Consider the following 12,215-nt stretch of genomic DNA (forward strand, 5'->3'; position numbering starts at 1 on the left):
CCCTTCTCAGGCCTTTGATTGGGTTGAAAATTAGATAGTTGTAGTTACCATCATCTTATGATCTAGCCTAGCTAATTCCAATACAAAACTTAGACTCCTTAGGATAGAACGTTTATTAAAACATTTAGGATACGTTCCTTGCTTAATATTGTTTATGTTGGTTGTAATCCTAATCTTATATTTGATATCTGTTCGTAGTATATATAATTTTGTGTTAGGTTTGGAACTCTCTTATTTAAACAAAAGGGGAAGGTGCTGTGGGAGTTCCTTTTGCTCCTTCAGCCAATAGTCTTTAAGATACCAGCCCACTTGGGCATGGTCTCTTATACTATAAATGCAGCTTTAAAGCCTGCACTCTCTCTTGCTTCCAGCTCTGGCTTCCAGCTGCTAGTCTCTGTTCCTGTTTCCTGTTTGTGCAGAGGACTGTGATCTAGGACAGTGATCTTTGAGTCTCCCCTAGATAAATAACCATTTATTATATGCTATTCTGAACTAATGTGGGACTATTTTGTAACTTCTGCCATCAAAACCCAAACTAAGACACCCTTTGTCTTAGTTACCTTCTAATTGCTGAGATAAAACTTGATGACCAAGGTAACTTATAAAAGAAAGTATTTAATTGTATGTCCAGTTCCAGAGGATTGGAGTCCAGGATGGCAGAGCGAAGGCATAGCCACAGAAACAGCTGAGAGCTTACATCCTGATCCACAAGCAGGGAGCAGAGAGAAGAGAGCTAACTGGGAAAGCTCTCCTGAATGACATGCCTTCTCTACTAATACAAAATCCTTCCCAAACAGTTCCAGCAACTGGGACCAAGCATTCAAATACATGAGCCTGTGGGGGCCATTCTCACACCACTGCACCATTTGGTGTCCTACTGACCATATGGTAGACAGACTGGCTGCCTCTTACTATCTTTTTCATCTTTTCCTTCTCCTTTGCTCTCTCTGCTACAGTCTGAGTAATTTCCTTCACACTTTATGCAAGTTAATAATCCATTCTCTAGCTAGATATAACCTGCCTTATTCTTTGAATTTTATATCTTAGAAAATGTATCTTTTCCCCCAATGTTTTTTAAATTACTAAAACAGGATTCCTTTTTGTGTTATAATACAGCCATCTCTGTGTCCACAGAGGATTGGGGCACATCCCCCTTGAGAACACTAAAATCTACATATGTTCAAATCCTGTATAAAGATAGCATCTGTCTTGTGTATAACTTAGGAGCATCCTCTGTAGACCCTACTTTGTTCTTTTTTTTTTTTTTGAGATAAGTGTCTTGCTATGGAGTCCTCCCACCTTCAGTTTCTCAATGCTTTAAAAAAAGACATTCTTTATCATTGACAATATGTAGACTCACCACTTCATGTCAAGGCCCTGGTTTTATTGATCTCATTTTATATACAGTAGGTACCCACTATATAGCTCAGGCTATCTCCTACTCAAGGGAAACTACACCCATCTACCCTATGTAAACTATGGGTATAGTTTACATATCATGGAAATTACATATAGTACATGTATAACAAAGAATACTGTGTGAGTGGCTGTAGGTATATAAATATAAATATAAACTTTAGTGCATCATTTAGCAAATGTTTAGGGAATTACTATTATTAAAGATGTTCAGGGTGTCCATCTGTTTACAAAACTTCTAATAGAAAAGACTCTAAGCTGTCCTGCTTCTTATCATTTGTGTACCCACAAGTGTAGCTGCATCGTTTTGACCATGCTGGGTTGCAGGATGCTTGCTTTCTCTGACTGCTGATTCTTCATACCTGATTTTGATACATACAGGATTTAGTCTCTTTCTTGTCATCTGTCAAAATCTTAAATATTCTCCAGGACAACACTACCCCTGACAAAGTTTCACTATATAGCTCAACCTGCCTGCAAACTTACCTCCTGCTTTGATCTCCTACAGGAATCAGCCACCACACGGGGTTTGAGAAGTTAGCTATTGCGTGAGCGTAGACCTCTCCAATCGCAAGTGTCCTGTTTTCTTTCCAGCCAGAGGCATTATGTTTATATCTTTCTCGGTTACTTTTCACCCTCTGCTTTATGTAAGTTTCCTTGTACATCTGTCTTATTCTTAGTTAGCTCTTCCATGAACCTAGCACCTTTCAGTCACTCAGTAAACATGAAACACTTGCCATATTCTAGTCACTGTGCAAGTTTAAGTCTATAAAAACTCCAAGAGAGGCAAGGCCCCCCAAGGCCCGTGGTTAACACTTGTGTTACTGGGTAGTTTGAGTGTAATTGGTCCACATCATCTCTTAAGAAGTGCACTGTTAGGAGGTATGGTTTTGATGGAGTGGGTATGGCCCTCTTGGAGGAAGTGTGCCACTGTGGAGGTGGGTTTTGAGGTTTCCTATGTTCAGGATATTGCCTAGTGTGTCCATCGACTTCCTGTTGCCTGCGAGATCTCCAGCACCACATCTGCCTGCATGTGGCCATGCTCCCCATCATGACGACAACGAACTCTATTTCTGAAACTGTAAGCAAGCCACCCCAATTAAACATTTTCTTTGTGAGATTTGCTGTGGTCATGGTGTCTCTTTACAGCAATAGTGACCCTAACTGAGACAACATCTAACACAGTATGTATAAATCATTTTTAAGAACATGCTTAAAAATAATCACACATGCAAAGGACATAGATGAGAAAGAAGACAGTCTCCCTGTGCAGAAAGCTACTGCTGACCTGCTTTAAGAAGGAAAGATTTGGGTTGCAGAGATGAGTTAGCTCCAGGGGATCCAACACCCTCTCCCGCCTTCTGTATGCACCTTCATGCACGTTCTTACACACAGACAAATACATAATAAAAATAAAATCTTAACAGTTATTTTAATTTAAAAAAGACATAGCCACTGTTCCAGGAATCTGATTGTGCTAATATTGGCCATTGGCCCTGCTCTGACCCATCCAGTTCTCAAATGGATGTGTGTATTCTGAGTTCAATAGTGGTGTTTGTGTGTGCGTGTGTGTGTGTGTGTGTGTGGTGTATTTGGAGGACAGAGCCATATTCTGCTAGATGTGGGGAAGAAGAATGTGAACAGAAGGTTCTGTTCCTAGGTTGTTTTTGTTCCGATCTCCCTAGGTCTGTGACAAGGAGCTATTAGTCATAAAACACTGGAGTAACAATGTCCACTAGGTGGCACTAAAGTACAATAAGACCAAAATGTAGTCACTTCCTATGGCCAGACTGAGAACCACAGCCAGCAAAGGCAAGCCCAGGTAGGATGGTTCAGTTACCATAAGTCACTTTTTGTTATTTAAGATTTGCTTCCGTGTGACAGGTGCTACTATGCATGAGACAAAGAGTTGTTGCTAAAACTACTTCCAAAATTGCTGTAATTTCTTCTTGGATTGTTTTCCCAGACAAATATTTTGTTCATGCCTGGACACAAGCATCTACTTACACATTTTCTCCTGTTTTTTTTTTTTTCCCCCCACAAGCACATTTCTTAAAAGAGAGTATGCTTTTTTTTCCCTCTTGCTAGAGATCATGGTTTCTTATTAGCTTGTCTTGGATATATTTCCTTGCCGATGGGTGTGTATCCTCAAATTATTCCCTAATTATGTTCACTGCTCTCAGTGATTGTTATGATTAGAGACAGTGCAGTGAATGTTACAAGAAGTGGAGAGACTTTCCGACGGGTAAATTGTGCCCTGTGTGCATAAAATGCTTTGTATAGTTGGGGGTGGTATCACTTATGTAGCCCAGGCTACCTTCGAACTAGTGCTTGATCCTCCTGTTGTGCTGGGATTACAGGTAGGAGCCACCATGCACGATCAAAAATGCTTGCGGGTTTTTTGTTTTGACAATTTTATTTCTGGAACTTGGTGCCTTTGGGGGTCCCTCTGGGCAGGTTTTCGAGCCAGGGCTGGGATGCACGCCCGCGCTGACTCCTCCTGTCCAGCAGGGGGCGCGGCACGACCTCTCCGCATGCGCAGTGCGCGCCGTGTCAGTCGCCGCGAGCTAGAGGCCTGCGCTGATTTCCCAGCTGGTTCCTGCGGACCTGGAGCTGGCGGCGGCCTCCAGTCTCCACGCGACCACACACGGGCGGCCGTGGCTCGCGACCGGCTGCAAGAGCCGGTGACGGAGCTCGGGGCCGAGCGGGAGGCGACCGGTTCCGAGGTGAGCGCGGCGCGGGCCGGGCCTCAGGGCTGGGCTCGGGGAGCCCGGGGCGCCCTCCCCCGGGCCCGTGCGCCTCGTCGGGACCTCCGTGGGATTCGAGTCCTCCCGGGGAGGCTTGCCCCTTGGCTCTCCCGGGCCGGTGCCTTCCGGGGACGCGGTCTCCCAGGACCCCTTGGCTCTGAGCGTGTGCCAGCAGCTCAGGATAGTTGGGAGATGCGTTCCGGATGGTGGGAACAGGATCCAGTTCTGAGAGTCAAATGATGGCTTGGAAGTGCCGGTTCAGAAGGGCGCTTTCACGTACTGGTCTGTGGATGTTGTCTCGAGATCGGAATATGTCCATTTCAACTCTGTAAATCGACCAAGTGTTCTAAGTCCTCGAACTGAACTTTGAGTGTTCCGGAGCCCGAGGCTATTATATATGTGTACACACACACACACACACACACACACACACACACACACACACACACACATGGGAATAAAAGACACAGTTGGTTGTCATCTCAATCCTTTTCCCTGACTTCAGCCTCCTAGTTGTACTAGCCAGTGCTGATGGGTAGTCATTTGAGTAACCAGACTGCTGGTTCTGTTGGGGAACCCTGGAGGTTCTTAGCCTTGCTGTTGACCTTTCTCTACCACAGGGAGTTCAGAAGTTTGGCGCACAGCGCTGTCAGGAAGGTGAAGTGAGACTGAGTGAACACACGTGTGTAAAGCGCTTCACACAGATGTGTGGAGGAGGGGTCGCTACTTCCTGTGTCCACTGTGATGTGATGTGTATTATTAGGTATTAGAAACTGTTTTGAGAGGTTTCTAAAGTGCCGCACTGGCACTTTAGGTATCCTGTCAGGCAAGGCTGTGCATTGTGAGTTAGTGTCTATTCGCCTACCTTGTTTTCAGAAGAGTTAGGGTAAGTCCCAGGGTGGCAGTGGTGGCCGGAGTTCAGCAGGCAGGACATCTCCAGAAAGCCTAAGAGGACAGAAAACTGTGACTTGGTGCGTTGGGCTGAGTGGATTGGCTGTAACCTGCGGCTTGGAAGAAAGGTGGTTCTGGCCAGTGTCAGGTAGGAGAAATTCCAGGTTCTTAGTGTCTCACCCTGATGGCAGACAGGTGTCACAGCCATTCCCAGTACCTCCGTGCTCCCCTACGTGGTGGATGGCACCAGCATTTTGGTTTTGAGGTGAGGAGTTTGAGGGTTCGAAGGGGAGGCGAGAGCAGGATGACAAGTTCCTGACCAGCTCGAATTAATTAATTAATAATTAAATTAATTATTTTTCTTAATTACTTGTTTTTATTTTATATGTGAGTGTTCTGCTTTGCTTGCATACATGCACTTGTACTGTGTGCATGTGTCTGCAGTGCCTGCAGAGGCCAGAAGAAGGCATCAGATCATCAGATCCCCCGGACTGGAGTTACAGCTGTCTGTGAGCCTCCATGTGGATGCTGGTTATTATTATAATCACTGTGTTTCTGGGGACCTAGGTCATACTCAGCCAGCTCGCTGCCACTGGGCTGTAGCCCCATTGCCATTCACCGCAGTCTCTCTTATTTTGCGTATGTGTTCTGACCCAAGTGCTTGCCACATTCTCAGCTTTATTTCTCAGAATCGGTGTAGACACTAGGTATTGTGCTGGCCTGTGAAGGCTTCCGTAAGCCGGGAGGAGTGTGCTGTCTGGGCTGACTTTGGGCTGTCGTGCCTCAGCTCCCTGTCAGTCAGATGCTTTTGAGGTGTGTTCTGTATTAATCTTTAGGGCTCTTAGCAGAACTAAGCTGTTTGCCCAGCTCAGTGATTTAACCAAGTCCAGCCTCAGCACTCAGTTTTCCGGCTTCTCACTGGGTTTTCTGAAGTCTTCTTCTGGCAGCTACTTGTGCTCATGTTGTTCTTCTCAGTTTGGCAGAGCACAGACCATGCTAGAAGTGTAGAGATGGCCCTAGCAAGCAGCCCTGAGAACATGTCCTGAGACCTACTTGCGCCCCCTCAGACGGCAGCAAGGACCCCTCAGCAGTGTAAAACAAGGCATTGGTAACCCCTGCCCTCTAGCAGAACAGCTGTAGGACTCCTACTGTGGCAGCTTGGGTTGAGAGCTAGCTAGGAGGGTGTCAGCCCCAGCGTGGTGGCTTGGCCTTGAGTGGGTATGGCCTGAGGTAATGGAAGGGTAGTGGCGTTGGCCGCCTCTTGCCATCTGCCTTAGGAGTCTTCATCGCAGATTCTAGGTTCTGGGCAGCCAGGTGACAACTCAGGGCACATCGTGGAACATGGGAAGTTCCGTGGCAGCTGGTGTGAGGATCATACTGGAGTTGAACCATCCTCGTGGCAGAGCTTCAGAGGAGGGGAGGGCACAGCCTGCATCTGTGGCCAAGGCTGTGAATAGAGAGACTGGGGACACTGAGAACTTTGCTTCTCGGGATTTCTATGTCCTCAGATCTTGCAGCAGGTCTTTGAGGTAGAGGAAAGCTGCTTTGCCCAGCCTAGCCCATGCAGAGCCGCCCCTGGGGCAGCTGTTTTGCCCAGCCTAGCCCATGCAGAGCCGCCCCTGGGACAGCTGCTTTGCCCAGCCTAGCCCACGCAGAGCCTTCCCTGGGACAGCTGCTTTGCTCAGCCTAGCCCATGCAGAGCCGTCCCTGGGACAGCTGCTTTGCTCACAATGGTCTGTCTGCTTCAGGATCTGCCTCCACCTCTGGTTTGCAGCTTTCCCTAAGTGGGGAGTCTTCCCATATCTGTGGCCGCAGGACCTGGCTATGCAGACTAACAGCAGCTGGGGGAAGTATGTGGAGTGGCGTGCTATAAAACTGGATATGCAGTGTATGGAGACAGGTGCATTCTCTCATGATCCAGGGCAGTGACCCAGCTGGGTAACAGGAGCTGGTCCTAATGTGCTGCTGGACAGGCTTGAAACTTGGATGCAGCCGTAACCTAAGCCACAGGTTCTCACTCTGGGGTGAGTTCACTGTCCTCGGAGGTATTTGGCAATGTCTGGATATACTCTTGGTGGTTACAGTTAGAGGCCTGGCTTTTACCAAGTAGAGGCTGATCTGTATAATAGCTTCCTAGTGAGAGAGTTACCTAACTCAAAATGTTAGTGGAAACCATGGTCTACAGTAAATGAGGGGAGAGATCAGGACTTCTGGGCAGTGTTGAAGAAACCATTGGAAGTTCAGTTCGGGAAGGCAGATAGCTTAAATAGGTTATTACTCGAGGCCAGTGATAACAGTGTTTGCTTGACCTCTGGTTATATAGAATCGCTAGTAATATGGATTGGTCCTCTTGTTACACGGAACGGGCAGAGGGGCTGGCACTCTGGGAATATGGAATTGACCAGAGAGAGGCTGGCACTCTGGGAATATGGAATTGATCAGAGAGAGGCCAGCACTTTGGTAATATGGAATGGCCAAGGAGTGGCTGGCACTCTGGTAATGTGGACTGACCAGTGAGGGGCTGGCACTTTTGAGAAGCAAGCTTGGCACTGCCCCCTTGCAGGCTGGGATCGGCTTTCATGGTACTAAGGACTGAGTTCTCAAGTTCCCGAGAAAGGTAAAGTCGTGTCAGTGGTCAGGTGGTGTCCGTAGCCACAGACAGCAAGGCAGACATGGTACCCATAGTGGATGGCAAGGCAGGGACGGACTCAGCCAGGCTGTCTTGACCCACTGTGCTGTGACAAGGTCATGGTCCTAGAAGCAGTGTAGATGGGCAGCCAGCTCAGACACTGCCTGGGGTGTGTGTGTGTGTGTTTCCCTTCTTTTTGTTTTGCTGGTTATGAGATTATTTCCTTTGTTTTCATGGGTGTAGTTAACTTCCTTGGTTTGGATTTTTCCTTCTAGCATATTCTACAGTGCTGGATTTGTAGATAGATATTGTTTAAATCTATCTGTCACGGAATGTCTTATTTTCTCCATCTATGGTGACTGGAAGTTTTGCTCATTATAGTAGTCTGGGCTGGCATCTGTGGTCTGAGTCTGCAGCACCTCTGTCCAGGCCCTTCTGGCTTTCTGAGTCTCCTTTGAGAAGACGGGTGTAATTCTAATAGGTCTGACTATTTCCTACAGTTGTTGGTTTGTGCTTTTCTGGATTTATTTAGGGGATTCATTCATTTCCTCCTCAAGGACCTCTGTCATCTTCATAGTTTGTTTTAAGGTCATGTTGGAATGTTCAGGGCTGGCTGCAGTAGGCTAGCTGGGCTCAGGTGGAGATGCATGGCCCTGACTGTTACTGTGTTCTTATGCTTACCTCTAGGCATTTAGGTTTGGGGTGATTATAGGTCTAGCTGTTGATTTCTGTTTGTCTTTGTTGGGTAGCTGTTTTATTCTTTGGTTTCTGTTTCCTCTCTGGCCGTGTGTTGCCTGTTTTGCTGGTGTGTTCAAGGGGAATGCTTGCTGGTGCCGGAGACTGGGGAAGGGGAAGCCAGGGTAGATGGTCTGTTACAGTGCTAGGGGTAACCCTGAAAACTGGGACTGGGTAACAGAGAGTGGAAGGGTCCAAGGGCAGCCTACCCGGGTCTTCTGGGGGTACAAGGCCTGTGTTTGAACAGGGAGTGTCTGTCTGAGTTGGGGGCTGGGTTGCAGCTATGAGGTGGGGGAGGCCAGGGGAGATGGTCTGTGGGATCCTTAGGAGGCATGGAGAGAAAGAAGGGGAGGCTGCAGCTGGCGTTCTGTTGCAGTGCTACAGGTGACCCTGAAAATTGGGTTTGAGGGAACCCAAAATTGGGAGAGTGGAAAAGGTCCAAGGGCAGCCTATTTGGTCTTCTGGCCAAAAAGTGGATTTCATAGTGTGATTGGAAGGCCGGGAAACTATTGTGTGAAAGGAGTTTGTCTAAAATTAGCAAAGGTCTCAAAATGACTATACACAATAAGTTACCTTGGCTCAATGGTGGATTCTCCAACTCTGTTGTAGACCAACATGGATGAGCTGCTATGATGGGCCATGAGTCCCCCTTGTGTGTTTACCCTGCGGTGTTTGGTAACTACTGATTTAGAATTGAAGAAGACCTAGAGAGCTTGTTGGAAAATTTTATATGTGGGCTGGTGGGGTACAGCATCTGCCTCACCTCTTCCTCTCTGCAAACCCTAGGGGCCACCTAGGGAGGCAGAACCATAGTCCACATGGGGCCTGGGGCCAGTGGGGTGACTGTTAAGGTGTCAGAGAGGTGGTCTGGAACCGTATTCCTGCCATGGATGGACTGCTGCATGCTAGTCTGATCCTGGCATGCTCTGGTTCACGTCCTAGAGATAGGAGTGAGGTCTGCTGACAATGGCACATTCCCCTCCCACCCGGACTGGCAGTGATTGCAATTGCAGTGGTCAAGGCTAGAAAGTCTTCCAGTGTGTGCAGTGATGGGTGCTCTACTTAGCAAAAGTGAAGATGACTGACAAGCCCGCTGAGGATCTCTAGGCTTTTCAATAACTTCCCTCTGCTCACAGTTCCCCTGGCAGATCTTCGTAGTTTGGGCCTTCTACATGAAATGGAACATGGCTTGTTGCAATTCCTGGTCAGTCTGTAGTAACCATTCCACTTCAGCCTGTGTCCCACCCGTAGCACCTGGGCACGAGCTGTGGGAAGTCGGCCTGGTCTGCAGGGCAAGTGTGCCTATCTTAGTTAGGGTTACTATTGCTGCAACGAAACACCGTGACCAGACACAAGGTGGGGAGTAAAGTGCAGTTCCATATAACAGTTCATCATCAAATGCCAGGAGGGCAGGAACTCATCAACAGGGCAGGAATCTGGAGACAGGAACTTGGATGGGTGCTGCTTACTCACTTGCTCCTTATGACTTGCTCCACCCACTTCTACTTCCGTTCTACTTCTAGAACCCAGAACCACCAGCCCAGGGATAGCATAGCACCACTGACAATGGGCTGGGCCCTTCCCATCAATCACTAATTTAGAAAATGCCTTACAGCTGGATCTTATGGAGGGATTTTGTCAATTGATCTTCCCTTTTTTCAGATGACGTTTGTGTGTCATAAGACACGCATAAAGTGACATAAGACTAGCTTCATACTTTCTTTTTAGCTGAGCACTGAATGGTTTCTTTTCTGTCTCTGCCCTGATACAGATTTTTCTGCTGCTGTGTAACTGATCTCGAAAACGCAGTGGCTTAGAGCAACAAGAGTGTGCAGGCTTTAATGGGGACAGTGTGGATGTCTAAGGGTACCATCCACGGTTGCTCAAACTCCTGTATGGCAAGAGTTCCCAAGAGGACAGCTGCAGAAACTGAGGTTTCTTGGGACCCAGGCTCAAAGTCTTAGAATGACAGACCATGGGGACTTGCAGGGAAGGGCCAGGGCTTCTGCTCCTGGGTGGTACAGTGCTGCTGTGTGTATTCATGGGTGGGAGGAGCTGTTGGCATCTGGATATGTTATTTTCTCACACTCTTTCTTTTTTTTCCTCTCACTCCGCTTTACCCCTTCTCCCATTCCCCCTTACTTTGGTTCTCTGGCTTCGTTGACTTGCATACTTTTCGTTGAAATGGGCCAGCCTTCACTTTCATTATAAGATACCAACATCTTCAGAGTTAAAGATGGAGGCTGTTCTGAGATGCACTGACCCATCTCCACACCCTGCATCCCTTGGCTTCGTCTTCTCCCCGTTTAGGTGGGGTCAGCCTTGTCCCTCACACTGTCTGGTAGAGGCTCAGTGATGGCTTATTAGTGAATAAGTGAATGAGAACTGATTTTAAAGTTACAGAGCAGGATCAAAAACCCATTGCCATTGATCTTGAGTTCTCAGTAGTCCTCATTGTCCGCTATGTTCAGCGAGACCGGTTTTATCTTGGGCTTTTTCAGACCCTAGTCAGTTTGGATGCTCACCTTACTAGACCAGGATGGAGGTGGGTGGTCCTTGGACTTCCCACAGGGCAGGTAACCCTGATTGCTCTTTGGGCTGACGAGGGAGGGAGACTTGATTGGGGGAGGGGAGGGGAGGAAAGGGGGGGCGGAGGGGGGGAAGAGACAGAAATCTTTAATAAATAAATAAATAAATAAGATAGCTTTTTGTTACAAAGTGAAATAAAGCATTCTGATGAAAAAAAAAGTTACAGAGCATCATTTTGGTCCAGATATGATGTGAGAGTGTCATATCAATCTGTTGATTTCATTGGCTGAGCAATAAAGAAACTGCTTGACTGGCCCTGATAGGTTAGAACATAGGTGGGAGGAAAAAACAGAATAGGATGCTGGGCGGAAGAGGAAGTGAGGTCAGACTCTGCACTGCTTCCAGAGGGACCGGACAGCCGCCATGCTCTGCTCTCCCAGGCAGCTGCAACCCACGATGGACTTAGGCTAGAATCTTCCCGGTAAGCGCACCTTGGGGTGCTTACACACATAATTAGAAATGGGCTAGTCCAGGTGCGAGAATTAGCCTGTAAGGGCTAGAGTTCATGGGCCAAGCAGTTCTTAAATGAACACAGTTTGTGTGTTGTTATTTCGGGCATGAGCTAGCCAAGCGGCTGGGGTGTTGGGGACCTAGCCCCGCCACTCATATTTCAACAGATGGCGCCCAGAGGTGTGGCTAACTGAATCCACAAAAAGCCTGAGAAAGCTTGGGAAAGAATGGAGTGAAGCATGTTTTCTTGGTAGCAGAAATTTCTTGGGTCTGTTCCGCTTGCTAGAGGCAAACAAGCGCTCTCATCTAAGAGAGGCTTCCTGACTCAGCTTCAGCTGCAAAACCCTGCAGCTCATTAAGAGGTCCTGCCACAAAACACTTAAATGGTGTTGATGAAAAGCTGAATGCATGCTTTTCGGTTTTCAGCCATAGCAGGAAAAAAGCTGCGCCGTTTAAAAATGCCGGCTTTCTGGGCCATCCTGCCAGGGCAAACTCTGACTGAGGCAGGAGGGCCGGCTACAGAGAGAGGACTTGAGTGTTGTCTGTTGTAGCTCGCTTGCTGGCAGGGACCTTGAAATGCCATAGAGTTGTGGCAGTAAACATGGCTACAACCAGTACCTCTGCCAAGAGGCTGGAAAGCTAAGGAATGGACTGGATCTAGCTGGCAAAGCCACGGCTTTAATCCGACTCATATTGCTCAGTAATTTAAAGACTCATGTGGTCAGAAAAACAGAGAGAGATACAGTAAAGAGATTCAA

General features: G+C 47.6%; 1 protein-coding gene across 1 annotated transcript in view; it reads left to right on the forward strand.

Annotated features, from left to right (window-relative positions):
* The first annotated feature begins 3,963 nt into the window (after positions 1–3,963).
* The window catches only part of Ext2 (exostosin glycosyltransferase 2), a 148,758-nt gene continuing 140,506 nt past the window's right edge, over positions 3,964–12,215 (forward strand). Inside the window, exon 1 of the mRNA XM_050146887.1 lies at positions 3,964–4,142. The gene's annotated coding sequence lies outside the window, so the exon portion shown is untranslated. The remainder of the gene's footprint in view (positions 4,143–12,215) is intronic.

The sequence above is a fragment of the Alexandromys fortis genome, unplaced genomic scaffold, assembly GCF_014885135.2.
Source record: "Alexandromys fortis isolate MF-2015 unplaced genomic scaffold, M_Fortis_MF-2015_v1.1 scaffold_12, whole genome shotgun sequence".
NCBI classification, from domain to species: Eukaryota; Metazoa; Chordata; class Mammalia; order Rodentia; family Cricetidae; genus Alexandromys; species Alexandromys fortis.